Genomic DNA, 17,699 nt, shown 5'->3' on the forward strand with positions numbered 1-17,699 from the left:
ATATATAAAGTGACAAGTGTGACCTTTCAGCCTACCCTTTCTTGTGGAAAGTTCGCAAGCCAGGCTAACACAAGCTGTTGCAGTATGATAATTTTGACCCAGCTCTGCCACAAATACTAACCATAGTCTCCAAGACATCTCCCCTAAGCAATATAATCCTTTTTTCAGCACTAAGTAACATGGCGACCTTTCTAATGAAGATCAAGATTAAATGGCAAAGAGCTCTCAACAACAAAACAAGGACAGAAAAGTGGCACAGGGGAATGGGCACCTCATACAGGTTTATTTACTGAAATCCTGGTATCCCAGGCACATACTTTTCTCCTTCATGCTTTCAGGAGGCTTTGTTCCTTGGCTGTGTGTGGTGGGAGCTCAACTGGAAGGTATTCGGGAACAACTGAGTGATCCTTTCAAAGAACTAAATAAGTTGCAATCTCTTGTCCAGAAGCTAGGAGTCATTTTCAAAGGTGGAAAGAAATAGGAATGCAGGCCTCCCAGATCTTCTGTGACATGGCATCAACAATTTTGTATTTTACACAAAATACATTCTATATTATCATTTATTTTCTTTTTAGATGATTAATTTTGTGGCTTGATCTTTCATTAAAATGATACATAAAATATAAAAATTGTTTATATTATTGCTTGAATTTTGATGCATATACATATTATGTCATTTAAAAAATTAACACATGTAAATTGCACATATTAATGGGAATCAGTGTGATAGTTCTATACATGAATATGATATGTGGTATTCATATCCCCAGTGAATTTCCCTCTACCTTTCACATCACTTCCTCTACTTCCCCCAGTCTCTAGTAATTGTTATCCAAATTTCAGGACTGTTTATTTTCTATTTCCACAAATGAGGCAAAATGTTCAGTACTCATCTTTCTGTGTCTCCCTTGTTTTCCTTAACATGCTGTCTTCCAGTTACATTCATATTTCATTTTATTATTATGTTTATTGGTACCTTTAAGCTATACAATATGATGACATTCATCTTTGGGAATTTGTGCCTTTACATGATATATCTTGATTCTTAGTTTTCCTCCGATTCCCCTGCCCTCCCATCCACCCCTCCACCTCTCCCTATTTTTACAAAGATTTTGTTTCTGTTTTTTTCCTTTTCTCATTTTTATTCTTTTTTTTTCTTCTTTCCTTTCCCCAACCCTCCCACTTCCATTTCTTTGGAAATTTTCTCCCTATTTCACATTATCTATTATACATTTTGATCCTTATTTACACTTTCAGTTTCTCACACAGGACAAACTATTTGGTATTTATATGTCTGTCCTATTTATTTCACTTAAGAGTTTAGCCTCAGTGTGCACCAATCTTTAGCTATAAATGTCTCTAGTTTGTCATTCTTGATTGTTTAGTAGTACTCTATTTTATACACACACACACACACACACACACACACACAAACATTCACACTTTCTCTATTTAGTTACAAGTTGATGGGCAATTAGCCTGTTTCCAAGTTTTAGTTATTACAAACTGTGCCACTATAAACATTGGTGATCATATATATCACTGTGGTATGATCCTTTTAATTCTTTTGGGAAGATACCCAGCAAAGCAGTAGTGGGGTCAAATGGGACCTCTGATCCTAATTGTTTAAGGACTCTCCATATTGATTTCCACAGTGGTTGCACCACAGTCTGCACTCATATCAACAATGAAGAAAAAGTCCTTTCTCTCCACAACCCTGCCAGCATTTTTTATTGGTTGATTTCTTGATAGCAGCCATTCTTTGTGGGGTAAGGTAGAATCTGAGTGTTGTTTTCATCTTCATCTCTCAAATGACCAGTAATCTTGAACATTTTTTCATATGTTTATTTGCTGCTTTTACTTCTTTGAGAATTTCTGTTCATTTGAGATTCCCATTTTTGAGTTGGATTTTTTAATTTGGGGTTGTCTGATTTTTTTTGAGTTCTTTATATAATCTGGATAGTAGACCTTTGTCTGAGGAACGGCTGGTAATTTTTTTTCCGCATTGTAGGTTGTCTCTTAGCTCTGTTGGTGGTTTCTCTTACAGTGCAAAAGCTTTTTAAAAAGATGAGATCCCAGTTGTTGATTCTTTGTGCTAGTTCCCATGCTACTGAGGATTTCTTCATGAAGTCTTTCCTATGCCAATGTCTTCAAGAGTTTTACCTATCTTCCAACAAATTTAGTGTTTCTCTTTTAATATTTATATCTTTAATCCATTTGGGTTTTAGTTTAGTGCATGGTGAAAGATAGAGGGCTCCTTTTAATGTTTGGCAACTTGAAATCCAGTTTTTCCAACACCATTAATTACAGAGGCTATCTTTCCTCTGGTGAGGATGGTTGGTTCTTTTGTCAAAGATGAGGTAACTAAGTGTCTGGAGTTTCTGCATCTTCTAATCTGTTCCACTGATCCTTGAATCTGTTTCTTTGCCAGTACCATGATATTTTTATCACACTGACTTTGTAGTATAGTTTCAAATTGGGGATTGTGATACCCTCTGCCATGTTTCTGTTGCCTAGAATGGCTTTTGATATTCTAGGTCTCTTATGGTTCCAAATGAACTTTTGCGTTGTTTTCTCTAGTTCTGTGAAATATACTACTGGGACTTCAGTCGGGATTGTATTGAATCTATGTAGCAGTTTTGGAAGTATGGCCATTTTCACTATGTTGATTCTTCCTACCCAGGAACAAGGGATGTCTTTCCATTTTCTTATATACTCTTTCATCTTTTTTTTCAGAGTGTTGTAATTCTCAACGTAGAGGTCTTTTGCGTCCTTCATTAGATTGATATTAGATTGATATCCTAGATATTACATTTTTTGGATGCTATTGGGAAAGGGATTATTTCCCTTATTTCTGTCTCAGTGAGTCTGTTATTTGTGTACAAGAAGGCTATTGGTTTTGACTGTTTTCCTTCCTTGTATCCAGCTACTCTACTGAATCTGCCAATTAAGTCTAGAAGTATTTTGGTAGAGTTTTTTGGGTCTTCTATGTAGAGTATCATATCATCAGCAAATAATGACAGTTTAACTTCTTCTTTTCCCATCTTTATTCCTTTTATTTCTTTCTTTTGTTTAATTGCTGTGGCTAATATTTCCAGAACTATATTGAACAGGGGTGGTGACAGTGGACATCCTTGTCTTATTCCTGATTTTAATGTGAAGGTTTTTAGTTTTTGACCATTTAGTATGATGTTGGCTGTTGGTTTTTCATTGATATCCTTTATCAAGTTGAGATAAAGACCATTTATTCCAATTTTCTGCAGGGTTTTTTTTTCCATGAATGGGTGTTGAATTTTGTTGAATGCTTTTTGTGCATCTATTGTGATGATCACATGGTTTTTATCTTTGACTATTAATATAGTGTATTACATTTATTTATTTACATATGTTGCAACATCCTTGCATCCCTGGGCTAAATCTAACTTGGTGAGAGTGTTGAATCTTCTTGATGACCCTCTGTCTTCTGTTTGCCAGTATCTTATTGAGGATTTTTGCATCTATGTTCATTAGGGAGTTTGGCCTGTGGTTGTATGTTTTGGTTGGGTCCTTCCCTGGTTTTGGAATCAAAGTAATACTTGCTTCCAGGAATGAATGTGGAAGTATTGCTTCCCTTTCAATTTCACTGAAAAGTTTAAAGAGTAGTGACAGTAGTTCTTTTCTAAATGTCCTGTAGAATTCAGCAGTGAAGCCATCAGGACCTGGGCTTTTCCTTGTTGGTAATGTTTTAATTACATTTTCAATTTCACTGAATGTAATTGGGGTGTTTAGACTTTTTATATCTTTGTTCAAGTTTGGAAATTCAATTCATATGTATGTAGGACTCTGTCTATTTCCTCTGTATTTTTCATTTTATTAGAGTACAGGTTTTTGAAGTAGGTATTAATGATCCTCTGGCTTTCTGCTGGATCTGTTGTTACCTCACCTTTTTTGTTCCCAATTGTACGGATTTGAGCCTTTTCTTTCCTTTTTTTGGTAAAGTTGGCTAAGGGTTTATCAATTTTATTTATTCTTTCAAAAAACCTCTTTGATTCATTGATTTTTTGCATCATTTTCTTAGTCTCCATTGAATTGATTTCTGCTCTCATCTTTACAATTTCCTTCTCTTGTACAAGCTTTGTGGTTGTCTTGCTCTTTTTCTAGAAGCTTAAGGTTCACCATTAGGTTGTTTACTTGAGCTTTCTCTGTTTTCTTTTCTTTTTTTGAGGCAGGGTCTCACTATGTAGTTTAGACTGCTCTGAAACTCACTGTGTAGCCCACGCTGGTCTCAAACTCACAGCAATCCTGCTTCAGCCTCCCAAGTGCTGGGATTACAGACGTGAACCACCATGCCCGGCTTGCTCTGTTTTCATAGTGTGGGCATTCATTGGTATTCATTTCCCATGTAGAATTGCTTTTCATTGTGTCCCATTTATTCTTGTATGTTGTATTGGCATTGACATTTATTTGTAAAAACTGTCTAATTTCTTCTTTAATTTCCTCTGACCCATTGGTTGTTTAGTGGAGAGTTATTAAATTTCCATGTGTTTGTGAAGTTCTTTCAGTTTCTTTTACTACTGATCTCCACTTTAGTTGTGCTATGGTCTGATGCTATGCATGGGATAACTTCAGCTTCATTGCATTTACTTAAACATGTTCTATGAGCTAGTATGTGTTCACTTTTGGAGAATGGCCTGTGTTCAGCTGAAAACTGTATATTCTGACTTTGTGGGGTGAAATAAACTGTAGACGTCTATTAAGTTCATTTATTCAAAAGTAGGATTCAGTTATAGTATTTCATTTTTGATTTTCTGTCTAGATGATCTCATGACAGTGAGGTATGGAGGTCCCCCACTACAATTATATTAGTGATTACTTGGTTTTTCATGTCCATTAATATGTGTTTTATGTAGTTGGGTGCAGTTGTATTTGGTGCATATATATTTAAGATTCTTACCTCTTCCTTTTGGATGTTTCCCTTTACAAGGATGTAGTGACTGTCTTTTTCCCTCTTAATTAGTTTTGGTTTAGAATCTACTTGTCTGCAAATAAAATAGCTACCCCTGCTTTTTTCCAATTTCCTGCTGCATGGAAATATTTTCCATCCTTTTACTTTCAATCTATGAATTTCTGTTTGAATTAAGTGTGTTTCTTGTATACAGCACAGTGTTGGATTTTACTTCTTAATCCTTAATCAGATAGCTGCATGTAAAATTATTTTCCTTTGCTTGGGAAGTTTTCTGCCTTTACTTCTGTGAACATATTGTTTTTATGTCATTTGTATTTTCTCCTGCTTTTTCATGGACTCCTACCAGTCTTATGTTATTCTTCTTCACATTGTCTAGTAGCTACTGGATTGATTTCTGATGGTCCCTTATTATTTTTAAGAAACCTCTCCTTTCATGGTTACTAACCACAATACTGTTTTCTATATCTAATATCTGTCCTCACATTGGTTCATTTGGCTGTGAATATTTTTAGTGAGTTTTTCATCTCCTGGATGGATATCTCTTTGAATCTGTTTTATGGGTTCCATTTCTTTCCTATGTTGGGCATTCATGGCTTCCACCATGGTCCTTAGCTCATTTGTTTCTGTTCTAGAGTCTCTAATCATGTCTTTGATTCACCTCATCATCTCTGTAGTTACCTTGGAAATTAGTTCAGTTTTGAAGTTTTCTAGAGCCTTGCTCATCTTTTTTGTTACTTCCCGTTTTATCAGTTCAGGTTGTCCAGGTGGTTGATTATCAGATTTTCCCACCTCATTTGCCCCAGAATTTGCCTTTTGTGAGCTGGAAGTCTGGGTTTGTGCCTTATTTAGGTGTCTTTTCATGTCTGTGGTTGTTGATGTTTTTGGTTTCATTCCTGTGTTGATACTTCCGTATTGTTTATTGTGAGTATCTTTACTGCTTGTAGTTAGAACCCTTATGAAATGATTGCTTGTAGTGTTTTGTTCTTCTGATGGGTTTCCAGGATCTTGATTATTATATGTCTAGGTGTAGATTTTTAAAAAAAATCTTGGCTAGTTGGATGTCCTTCACTTATATGTATGTCAAATTCTTTTGCTCTGTTTTGGAAGTTTTCTGTCATTAATTCTGTGAACTATTTTTTTTTAATGTCATTTGTACTTTCTCCTACTTTTTCATGGGTTCCTTCCAGTATTATATTATTCTTTGCATCATCTAGGAGCTGTTAGATTGCTTTCTCATGGAATTTTACACTTTTTAAAAGATCTCTCTATTCATGGTCACTGACTACCACCCTGTCTTTTGTATCTGATATTCTGTCTTCAGATTGGTTCAGTCTGTTGTGTATACTTTCAATAGAGTTTTTAATCTTCTGGATATCTGCTTGAGTCTGTTTCATGGATTCCATTTCTTTCCTATGTTGGGCATTCATGGTTTACATTTCTTTCCTGTGCTGGGCATTCATGACTTCTACCATGGTCCTGAACTCATCTTTTTTTATTTTTATCTGTTTCTGTTCTAAAATCTCTAATTTTGTCTTTCATTCTTCTCACCAGCTCTGTATTTATCTGGGAAATTATTTGTTTGAATTTTTCTAGCGCCTTATTCATCTGTTTTGTTACTTTCCGTGCTTTCAGTTCAGGGTATCAATGTGGTTGATTATCAGACTTTTCCACCTCATTTCCCCCAAAATTTGCCTTTGGTGGTGACCAGGAAGTCTGTATTTTGTGCTTTGCTTAAATTTCTTCTCATTTCTATTTTTGTTGTTGGTACTGTCTTTGGTTTAATTCCTGGATTGATACTTCGATCTTCCAGATATAGCTGGTCTATAGGTTTGAGTATGTAATAACTCTAAGGCAGACTCATTTTTATTATACCATGCAGAACAACTGATTAGATCAATCACAGTACCCTATCACAAGTGATACAATCAGCATCACAAACAGCATCAAGCATAGCTTAGAAAATGACAATTTGTGGTGGTTATTAATCTATAATCTTTAGCCATGTGAATTAAATCAAAATTGAGAATCAGCCCAAAATATGTTTATTGTGAATAAACTCTTCAATGTAGCAACTTCACACTTCAAGATGGGGACTTAGAAGGAGTTGGGGAGGGAGGGATAGATAGGTAGAAGTATAGAGAAAGGTTAGAAGTGAGGCTAGAGGATACAGGAAGATGATGCAAGTATTGGGAAACTGTTGAAGACAAGAAGAAAAGACAGTGTAAATTAACAAAGACAAGAACAGAATAAACTATTAGCAATAGGGAAGCCAGAAACTGTATTCACTTTCCTATACAAATAATGACACAATAAAAAGAAAGAGAGAAAAAATTCTGAAATAGGACAGGAATAGGAACAAGAGAGGAATGAAGAACAAGATGGAAGAGAGAAGAAAAAAAAGAAATTAACATTTCTAGACCGATATGGCTGTCCATTTCTGTACAATGCCAACTCAACACAGTAAATTGGGATAACTTATTCCAAAGTTGACAGCACCATTAAAGTTTCCCAAAATTCAATTTATGTATATGTGTGTGTGTGTGTGTGTGTGTGTGTGTATAGACTAATAATAGCAGTATGTTATGCATCAATAGCAGCAACAGCTTTTCCAGGTTCTGCAGTCATTGGAACAAAATTATAGACATTCAGCACATTCCATTTAAAAAAAAAAAAACAAAGAAAAGAATAATGTCCAGAAAATAGCAAAGTCCTGTTGCTGTTGTGGTACCTGGCACCATTTTTTTTTCTTTTTATTGAGTTTATTGGTACAATATAGGTATACAATAGTTACATTCATTATTGGGATCCTGCACCTTGACATAATAGGTCTTCATTCTCATTTTTTCCCCTTGTCCCTGCCCTCCCTTCACACCCTCCTCCCCTCCCCATTTACAAACACTTTATTTCCATTTTTTTCATTTTGTCATATTTTTTTCTTTTCCCTTATTTCCTTTCCCCTACCCTTCCCACTTGCCCTACACCTTTAGCCCTTTTCTTCCTATTTCACACTATTAATTATCCCATTAGGATCTTGTATACTATTATAAGTATACTATTAGTTTTTCACACCAGAGAAACTATTCTGATTTACACATGTGTGACTTATTTATTTCACTTAAGAGTATATCCTCAATATGTATCCATTTTCCTATGAATGACTCTAATTTTTCATGCTTTGTGGCTGAGTAGTATTCCATTTTATAGAAAAACCACATCTTCTTTTCCCAGTTTCCAATAGATGGGCAAATGGGCTGTTTTAAAGTTTTAGCTATTACACACTGTGCTGCTATAAGCATTGGTGTGCATATATCACTGTGGTATGATTCCTTTAATTCTTTTGGAAAGATACCCAGAAGAGGGATGGCTGGGTCAAATGGAACCTCTAGTCCCAGCTCTTTGATTTCCATAGTCGTTGCACCAGTCTGCACTCACTCCCACCAACAATGGAGAAGGGTTCCTTTCTTCCCACAAACCCGCCAACATTTGTTATTGATTGATTTCTTGATAGCAGCCATTCTTTGTGGGGTGAGGTGAAATCTCAATGTTGTTTTCATCTGTATCTCTCGAATGACCAGTGATGTCGAGCATTTTTTCATGTATTTACTTGCTGCTTTTACTTCTTTGTCTGAGAAATGTGTGTTTATTTCAGATGCCCATTTTTGAATTGGATCTTTATAGTTGGGGGGGCTGATTGTTTTGAGTTCTTTATATATTCTAGATAATAGTCCTTTGTCTAAGGAGCAGCTGGTAAAAATTTTTTTCCCACATTGTAGGTTGTCTCTTAGTTCTGTTGATAGTTTCTTTTGCAGTGCTGAAGCTTTTTAATAAGAGGAGATCCCAGTTGTTGATTCTTTCTGCTAGTTCCCACACTACTGAGGATTTGTTCATAAAGTCTTTTCCTATGCCAATGTCTTCAAGAGTTCTGCTTAATTTATTTTCCAGCAAGTTTAGTGTTTCTTTTTTAATATTTAGATCTTTAACCCACTTTGACTTTAGTTTAGTGCATGGTGAAAGATAAGGGTCTAGTTTTAATCTTTGGCAGGTTGAAATCCAGTTTTTCCACCACCATTTATTAAAGAGGCCATCTTTCCTCCAGTGGGGACAGTCAGCTCCTTTGTCAAAGATGAGGTTGCCGAGTACATCTGGAGTTGTTTTTGTGTCTTCCAATTTGTTCCACTGATCCTCAGGTCTGTTTCTTTGCCAGTACCATGCTATTTTTATCACAGTGGCTTTGTAGTATAGTTTCAGATTGGGAATTGTTATACCTGCTGCCATATTTCTGTTGCCTAGTATGGCTTTTGCTATTCTAGGTCTCCTCTGGTTCCAAATGAATTTTTGGATTCTTCTTTCTAGTTCTGTGAAATATGTGTTGGAATTTCAACTGGTATTGCATTGAATCTGTATAGCAGTTTTGGTAGTATGGCCATTTTCACTATGTTGATTCTTCCTACCCAGAAGCAGTGGCTATCTTTCCATTTTCTTATATTCTCTTCTATCTCTTTTTTTAGAGTGCTATAGTTTTCAGTGTAGAGGTCTTTTGATTCTTTTGTTAGATTGATTCTCAGATACTTCATTTTTTGGGGTGTTATTGTGAAAGGAATTGTTTCCCTAGTTTCTTGCTCAGTGAGTCTGAGCTTTTGTTCTTCTGTTATCATAAAAGACACAGGATATGATTTCAAGTTTTTACAATTTAAGACTTGATTTGGAGCACAATATATGGTATGTTCTAGAGAATGTTCAATGCCTGAATGAAAAGAATGTGTATTCTTTAGGTTAAGATATAATGTGCTATAAATGCCTCTTAAGTATTTTTGATCTATATAATTTAACTATGAGCTTTGTTGGTTCTTTTGTCTGGACAAAAATCTCTCACTTTTATTGTGTTAGGGTATATTTCTCCATTTTGCTCTAGCAGTGTTACTTCTTAGTAAAACTGGATGCCCTAAGTGTAAATGCATACAGATTTATAACCATTACATCTTAATGGTTCTTTGTCTCTTCTTATTGTTGTCTTGAAATGTATTTTCTCAGGTATATGAATAGGCACTGTACTAGTTTTAGTCACTTTCTTTGTTGCTGAGACACATTACCTGACACCCACAACTTAAAGGAAAAGTTTGTTTTGGCTCATGTTTTTAGGCCACGTTGGCTGACTCCAAGGCATGAAGGGCATGTCAAAAGGATCTGATGGAGAACAATTGTTCACAGCATTGTGGTCAGGAAAGCAGAGAGCAAAGAGAGAAGCTTACAGAGGAGATAAACCTTCTAAGTCACAGTGCTAGTTAACTGCCTCTAAGCAGGTCCAACCTAACAGCCAGCTATAAACTCATCAGTGAATTAATTTACTGATGAGTATAGTGCCCACATGATTCTACCACCTTCCAAATATGTAACACTTTTGAGGAATATCAGATATAAATCATTACTTTTTTCCCCTTGGTCCCCCAAAGACTCATGCATATCACTTTATGAAAATTGCAGTTTGTCCATCTCTAACAATATCCAAAGTTTTAACAGTTTGAGCATTATGGAAGAATTTAAGTCCAAAGTCTCTGAGACTCAAGGCAAACTCTTAGCTATGAATACCTATAAAAATAAAAAAGAAAGCTAAACACTGATGACATGCAATGGCACAGGAAAAACATTCCAAAAGAGAGAGATGGGAGGTAGAAAGGAATGGAACTAAAGCAAAATAGAAATCCAGTAAGGCAAACATTAAATCTTATAACTTCATATCTGCACCCTACCCATGACAAGTTATGGCAAGATATGAGCTCCAGAGGACTAGAACAGCTCTGATCCTATAGGATTGTCTATTGCAGGCCACATGGATTCTATTTGGAATAAAACAGTGGTTTTATTCAGCATGTTTCTTGTTATTTGCATCTCTAAATTCATGAGGTTTCTATTGCACTTTCAACTTCACTTTTGCAGCTTCATGCACTACCTTTTTAGGGGAACATTGCCAGGCCTTTTACTGAGATCTAGGTGGAAACATCCTTGGCTTCACAATCTTTGCATTCTGCATGACTGTAAAACCAGCACCATGTTGATGGCACCAAAGTTTGCCACCAGACCAGCGGTAGTCAGGCCCTCTTGGATCATGGCCATGGCAGCCTTTGAATACCTGGATGGCTGAATTCCGGAAACCCATTTCCTATGTTGCCCTTCTGGAGAAAGGGGCCCAGTAGCTCGCTTCCCAACACAATGCTTTACTTGTTTTGCACTTTCAGACTTTTCAGAAAAATTGTGTTCATTTTGCTCATGCTCTGAGACTTTGTGAGAGACCAAGATAGACTAATTTTGTGGAGGAAATTTAACAGCAGCCCAACATTCATGCAGTGGAATGAGAATTTTTGTAGGCCTTTAGCTGGCTGTACTTTGAGAATCAAGAATAAATGGCACAGCTGAATGATTTTAAAAAGTTTTGAGTTTTTCCAGAAAGCATGCTCAGTTAAAGTTGGGGTCTGCAAAAATGGAGCAGAGGATTAATATATAATAAGAAACCATGTACTGTATGACACATAAGAAAGATGGCTCGAAAGCATCACAGGAACCAGCAGGATTACACCCTTCACAGACTCAAAATTGCAGAAGTGAAAGACTTTAATTTGAGCAGAGTGCCCCAGAGAACAGTTATGTTGAAGAAAGGCAGCCTATGAAATTTGCTTCCTGGGATTCCATTCATAGTGCTTGGGTCCTCAGGCTCCCTGAGGCCCCTGCAGCTGTTTTCAAGGATGCTTACATACTGGTCAAGGTGTTGGGAGACCTGTTGTCATCCATCTGGTGCTAGTTTTACAGACACAAAAACTGTGTAATAAGGGAGGCTTCCAGCCAGATTTCAGGCTGTGTGTTTCAGGCCAGGCAGTGCGCCCCTAAGAGCAGTATGTGAAGCCATAAGAGTGAAGTGGAGGATGTCATGGAGACTCCAGAAAATGAGAAAAGCCAGAAACATGGACTGTTTGAAGGATGTTACAAAGTGTGAGTGAAGCCAGCCTAAGAGAGAGGCTATGAGATCTGCAACCACCAGCAATGCCATGGGGGTGTGGCCACCCAAGTCTTGGAGTTCACATTTTGCTACAGCTTTTTCCAGGTACTTGACATGGAACTGTGGGATTTAATATTTCCCCTGCTGGGTTTTGGTACCCATATTTCTCCCTTTTGGAACAGGAATGTTTATTTTATACTATTGTATGTTGGTAATGTTTAACTTTCTTTTAATTTTTATAGGTGCTTACAGCTAAGAGTTTGCCTTGAGTCTCAGAGGAGACTTTGGACTTTTTAGCAATGCTAAAACTGCCATGACTTTGCCAACTTCTAGACATGAAATAAATGCATTTTGCATAAAGGGATATGTGGCCAAGGACAGAATGTTGTGGTATATTGCTAAATGTCCTGCCAAAGCCTCGTGCACTCCTAGGCCAGGCTTTTTAAGAGGCAGTTAGATCATGGAGACCTGATACTCCTGATACTCATTAGCCTACCAATGAGTTTATAGTTGAATCTGATGCTGGGAGTGAATCTAGTTGTAGGAGATGGGTCACTGAGGGGGTGGCCTGGAAGGATTTATCTCTTGCCTGTTTCTTCCTTCACTCACTGTGATTCCCCACCACCGTATACATGGTGAGCAGCTTTTCTCAGGTCTCCTTTTCCAGAAACCCCAAGGCTTTGCACAGCCTTGAATTCAGCTGACTATGAACTGAAAGGTGAGCCAACACCTTTCCTTTAAGTTGTGGCTGTTGGGTATTGTGTTCAGTGACAAGGAAAATGACTATAAGATACTAACATTCAAAGTTATTTTTGAAAGGTGTAGAATTACATCTTTCATTTTGTCAGTTTTCTTCTGATTATTTCTTTTTCTTTTTCTTTTTCTTTTTCTGAAGGATAGCCTTATGGGGCATAGTAATAGCCATTAGTTTCTGTCAAGACTTTGAATATGTCATTCCATTTTCTCCAGGCCTATAGGGTTTTTACAGAGAGATCTGCTATTAGACTAACAGAGTCGTCCTTAAATGCTTTTCTCTTATAGAACTCAAATTTCTTTGTTTTCCTGTATTCTTTCTTTCATTTTGACTGTGTTAAGGTGAAAACCTTTTCTGGTTATGTCTATTTGAGGTTCTGTATGCATCCTGTGTGTGGTTTCTATGTCTTTCCCAAGATAATGGTGTTTTTGTCCTACTGTTTTGCTAAATAGATTTTCTATATCCCCTTAACTTTTATTTTATTTATTCTGATTAGCAGATGTTTGATGATTTAATTGTGTCTAAAAGTCTCAAATGCTCTCTTCATTCATCTTTTTCTGTTTGGACTTGTTATTTCACAAAACCGATCACCTGTCTTCGAGCTCTGACATTCTTCCTTCCACTTGATTTAATATGTTGTTGGGGCTTTCGACTGAATTTAATTGGCTTGAGTTCTTCACTTCAAGATTTCTGTTCATTTAAAAAATCTTTATCTCTTTGTTGAATGTCTCATTTATAATCCTGCATTGTCTTCCTGATTTCCTTAAGCAGTTTATTTGCGCTCTCTTGAATCTCACTGCGCTTTAAAACATTCTTTCAGGTAGGTGTACTGGTGCATCCCTATAATACCAACACTCTGAGTGAATGAGGCAGGAGGATGGTAGGTTCAATCTCAGCCTGGATAATTTAGCAGTTTAGTGAGAAACTGTATCATAATGAAAACTACTTATGGGGGTAGAGATAAATAGCTCAATATGAAGGCTCTAGGTTCAATCCCTAGTACTGCCAAAAATGATTGTTCTTTTGAAATTTTTATCAGACATTTTATCCATTTCACTTTTTTGGGAACCTGTTATTAGAGTTATGGTTTTGGGGAGGTGTCACATTACCTTGTTTCTTTCATAGTTCTTATGTTCCTATGTTGAGATTTACCCATCTGGTGGATTGGGTAGGTTTATCATTTTTTATAGAATAGTCTATCATTTTTTATAGGATATTCTTTTCAGTAAGTGACTTTCTTCGAAAGATCTTTCATGGGATGTTGGTTTGTTGTGAAATGTTGGCTTTTTTTTTTTCCAGGTAGGCATTTTACAGTAGCCTTCCTGTACCTTCTTTTGCTGTGAATAGTGACTTTGGGCACAGTGTATACCAGGTCTGTCAGAGTTTGAAGAGAACTACTGTCTCTGCAGGATATTTAAGAGTGGAGTTACCCCAGCAGTTCAGCAAGTGTGATACAGATAGCAGAGCATGTGGGAGCTTATTGTGTCACTATTACTACAATGGTGCTAGTGATGGTGGTGGCCCTTTCAGATGATGGGGATCTGATTTGCTGTGAAGTGACTTTGGGCACAGTGTATACCAGGTCTGTCAGAGTTTGAAGAGAACTACTGTCTCTGCAGGATATTTAAGAGTGGAGTTACCCCAGCAGTTCAGCAAGTGTGATACAGATAGCAGAGCATGTGGGAGCTTATTGTGTCACTATTACTACAATGGTGCTAGTGATGGTGGTGGCCCTTTCAGATGATGGGGATCTGCTCAGGCCCAGTTAAAAAAAAAGTTGGTTTTATTGCTTGTACAGTCTCTGGAACTGGCTGCATAGTGGCAGTGAGAAACCTGAAGATGTATCCTCTGACCAGATTGTAGTGAGGGCTCAGGTCCTTCTCAGAGAAGTACCCCTCTATGGGTCTCATACTTTGTCTTGTAAGCAGTTCATTGTGAGGCGGAGTGTGGGGGCCACAGCAGTGGGAACTATGTAAGTTGTTAGTGGTGGGAGTTGTGATGTTCACTCTGCTGCTGCTGTGGCCATGTCTGTCCAGGAATGGGATCTCTGTCCACTCCCTGCCACATATACCCGAAGACAGAGTAATGGCTCTTAGCTGTAGTGCCCATGAAGGAGTGAGTGGAAGTCGGTCAGAGCTGGAGCTGGGCAACATTCATTTTGCTTGGTTGTGCATGCCAGGGGCAAGGCAGTAGCTGGGCTTTTCCTGATTTCTTTAGCTGAAACACCTGCAGGCACTTATAGGAACAGAATATACCTGGCTTTAGGCGATGCTTCTATCTGTACCTCTTTAGGAGACAGAGGTGATATGGAATCCTCTCCAAAGCAAGAGTGCTGTGCAGATTTCAGGTAGGCTGCGAACCTTTGGGGGTTGTATCATCATTGCTGGTGTCCATAGGAGAGTTTGCTGGAATTTGCTTTCTTCTTTGCCAAAGCAGGGCTGAGATTCCTCATCTTCTGTCTGTGGAGCTGCAGTGGCATGTGCCCCAAATTTTCTTTTTCCTACTCTGCCATTGTCCCAGGTCTCTCACTCTTACAAGGTTTCTGTTTTTCTCTTGCTGATTTTCAGTACTCACATAGTAACTCACCTTAATGTGCAGCTATTCGCCTCTTGCTTTGGTTCTTTGGGGGGAAGCCCGTGAATGTTATGTGTCTTTGATGAGTCATCTATTATTATATTTCTTAATCTGAGTGTTAAAGTCCCCTTCCCTCTGATTACTTTCAGTTTTCTTTTTATAAAATGCAAAGTATGGAATATGGATTCTATGATCTATGTAACTGATGACTATTGAATAAAAAATTGTATAAAACATCTCTTCTTGCTCTCTCTTAAAGGTGAGGAATAAACATTCTTTCTGTAGAGCAGGAATTTTAACACTGGCTTTCTTTATGAATTTGAATTGGCTCTGAGTACTCTAAATTTGTGTACAAAATTGTATAGGAATGTTCACTATACACTTCCCTTTTGGAAGAGAGAGAGTCTATTGCTTTCTTTGGTTCCTAAAGCAGTCTATATTTCCTCAAAATATTAGTAGTATCCATTGCTGTAGATGCAGTACAATGGATAGCTATGCTCCAGAACAACAACAAAAACTGTGCATTTTGTGTTTCAGCTGTATCTCTGAAGATTTGCAGGTAGGAAAAGAAAATGACAAGGAGCTCATTTATCATTCTTCCAGCATAAAATCTAGAATTATACACTTGATGGATTGCCCAGGCATCAAGACAATCATTATTAAACTATTTTTGAATAGATGCAATTAGTTTCCTAGATATTTCAGTAGCAATATATGTAGATTTGGTAGAATGAATTCTTTCCTAGATTTTATATATTTTTGATAATAAATTAGATGAACATTTGTCATTTGTTTTAGCTGAAACAACATCTTAGACTTTGAAAATCCATTGAGCTAATTAAAAGAATTAGAAGTACTTCTGGACCTATCTCAAAAATAAAAATTAGAAAAGGTCTGAGGGGGCTGGGAATGTAAGTTAGTGGCACCATGCCTGCCTCTCAGGGGCAAGGTCCTGAGTTTGATCCTCTGTACTGCAAAAAAAAAAGTGAGGGTACAGTTCAGTGTGAAGGCCCTGGGTTCAAACCCCAATACTCCAACAAACAGACAAAAAATAAGAGTATATACTCTTCAAAGTATTGTAAAATCAAGGCTGCAAATTTGTTTATTTGTTTACTTTTAGTTTTTAAGTCTTTCTTTTTGGATCATTTTCTTTATTAGTACATATTTGTAGTACACAGTGTTTATATTCCTTGTGGGAAGTTGATACGTGGATGTGACGCATCTTGATTCCTTATTTTATCCCCTTTCACTTTCCCTCTTTTCCCCTCCCTCCATCTCTTGATTCCCTTTCCCCTTTGAGAAAGATCTATCTTCCTACTTTCTATTATCTACCTTTTATTTTGTTCTTGTATAGAAGTGTTGCTCATCTAAGAGAAACCATGTGATAGTTGGGGTTCTCATATAAGAGAAGCCATATGACATTTAAGCTTGCATGGCTGATTTATTTCACTTAACGTTATGGTGTCAAGGTGTATCGATTTTCCTACAAAGGCCACAAGTTTATCTCTCTTTATGGCAGAATAGTACTCCGTTATGTATAAATACCATATTTTCTTCATTCATCTGTTGATGGACATAGACTGTTTCCAAGATTTAGCTTTTATGATTTGTGCACTACAATCATGGCATGCAGGGATCATTGCAATATATCTTTAACTCAGGAAGATACTTAGAGAGGAAATAGCTGGGTAAAATGGAATTTCTAGTTTGTTTTCTGAGGCATCTCTGTACTGATCTCCATAGTGGCTGTACTAGTTCACATTCCTACCAACAATGTAGAAAGGTTCATTTCCCCCCACTGCTTGATTGGTATTTGTTATTTGATTTCTTAATGGTGGTCATTGTTTCTGGAGTAAGACACATATCAGTTTTAATTTGCATTTTTGTAATGGCCAGAGATGTTGAGCACTTCTTCATCTGTTTATTATCTATTTATACTACTTCTTTTGTGAAATGTCTATGCATTCACTTGCCCATTTTTTTATTATTTTGGGGGCTCTGATATTTTGAGTTCTTTATGCGTTCTAGATATTAGTCATCTGTATGGAATATCTGGCATTTCTGCCCCCATTTTGTAGGTTTTCTTTTTTTATTTTTTTTGGTTTTTTTTTTGAGAAAGGATCTCACTATGTAGTTGAGACTGACCTAGAACTCACTATGTAGCCCAGGCTGGTCTTGAACTCACAGTGATCCTCCTGCCTCAGCCTCCCAAGTGCTGGGATTACAGGTGTGTGCCACCATGCCCGGCCTGGTAGGTTTTCTTTTCACACTGTCAGTCGATTCAATAATAAATGTCCACATAACTCAATTTAAAAATGGGCAAAGAACCTGAATAGACATTTCTTCAAGGAAAATGTGTATAAGTGGCCCATAAGCTGGTGAAAGCTTGATTTGCAATTAGGGAAGTGCAAATAAAATCTACCATGTGATAGCAGTTC

This window comes from Fukomys damarensis, unplaced genomic scaffold, assembly GCF_012274545.1.
Source record: "Fukomys damarensis isolate Sample0158 unplaced genomic scaffold, DMR_v1.0_HiC HiC_scaffold_15, whole genome shotgun sequence".
Taxonomy (NCBI): domain Eukaryota; kingdom Metazoa; phylum Chordata; class Mammalia; order Rodentia; family Bathyergidae; genus Fukomys; species Fukomys damarensis.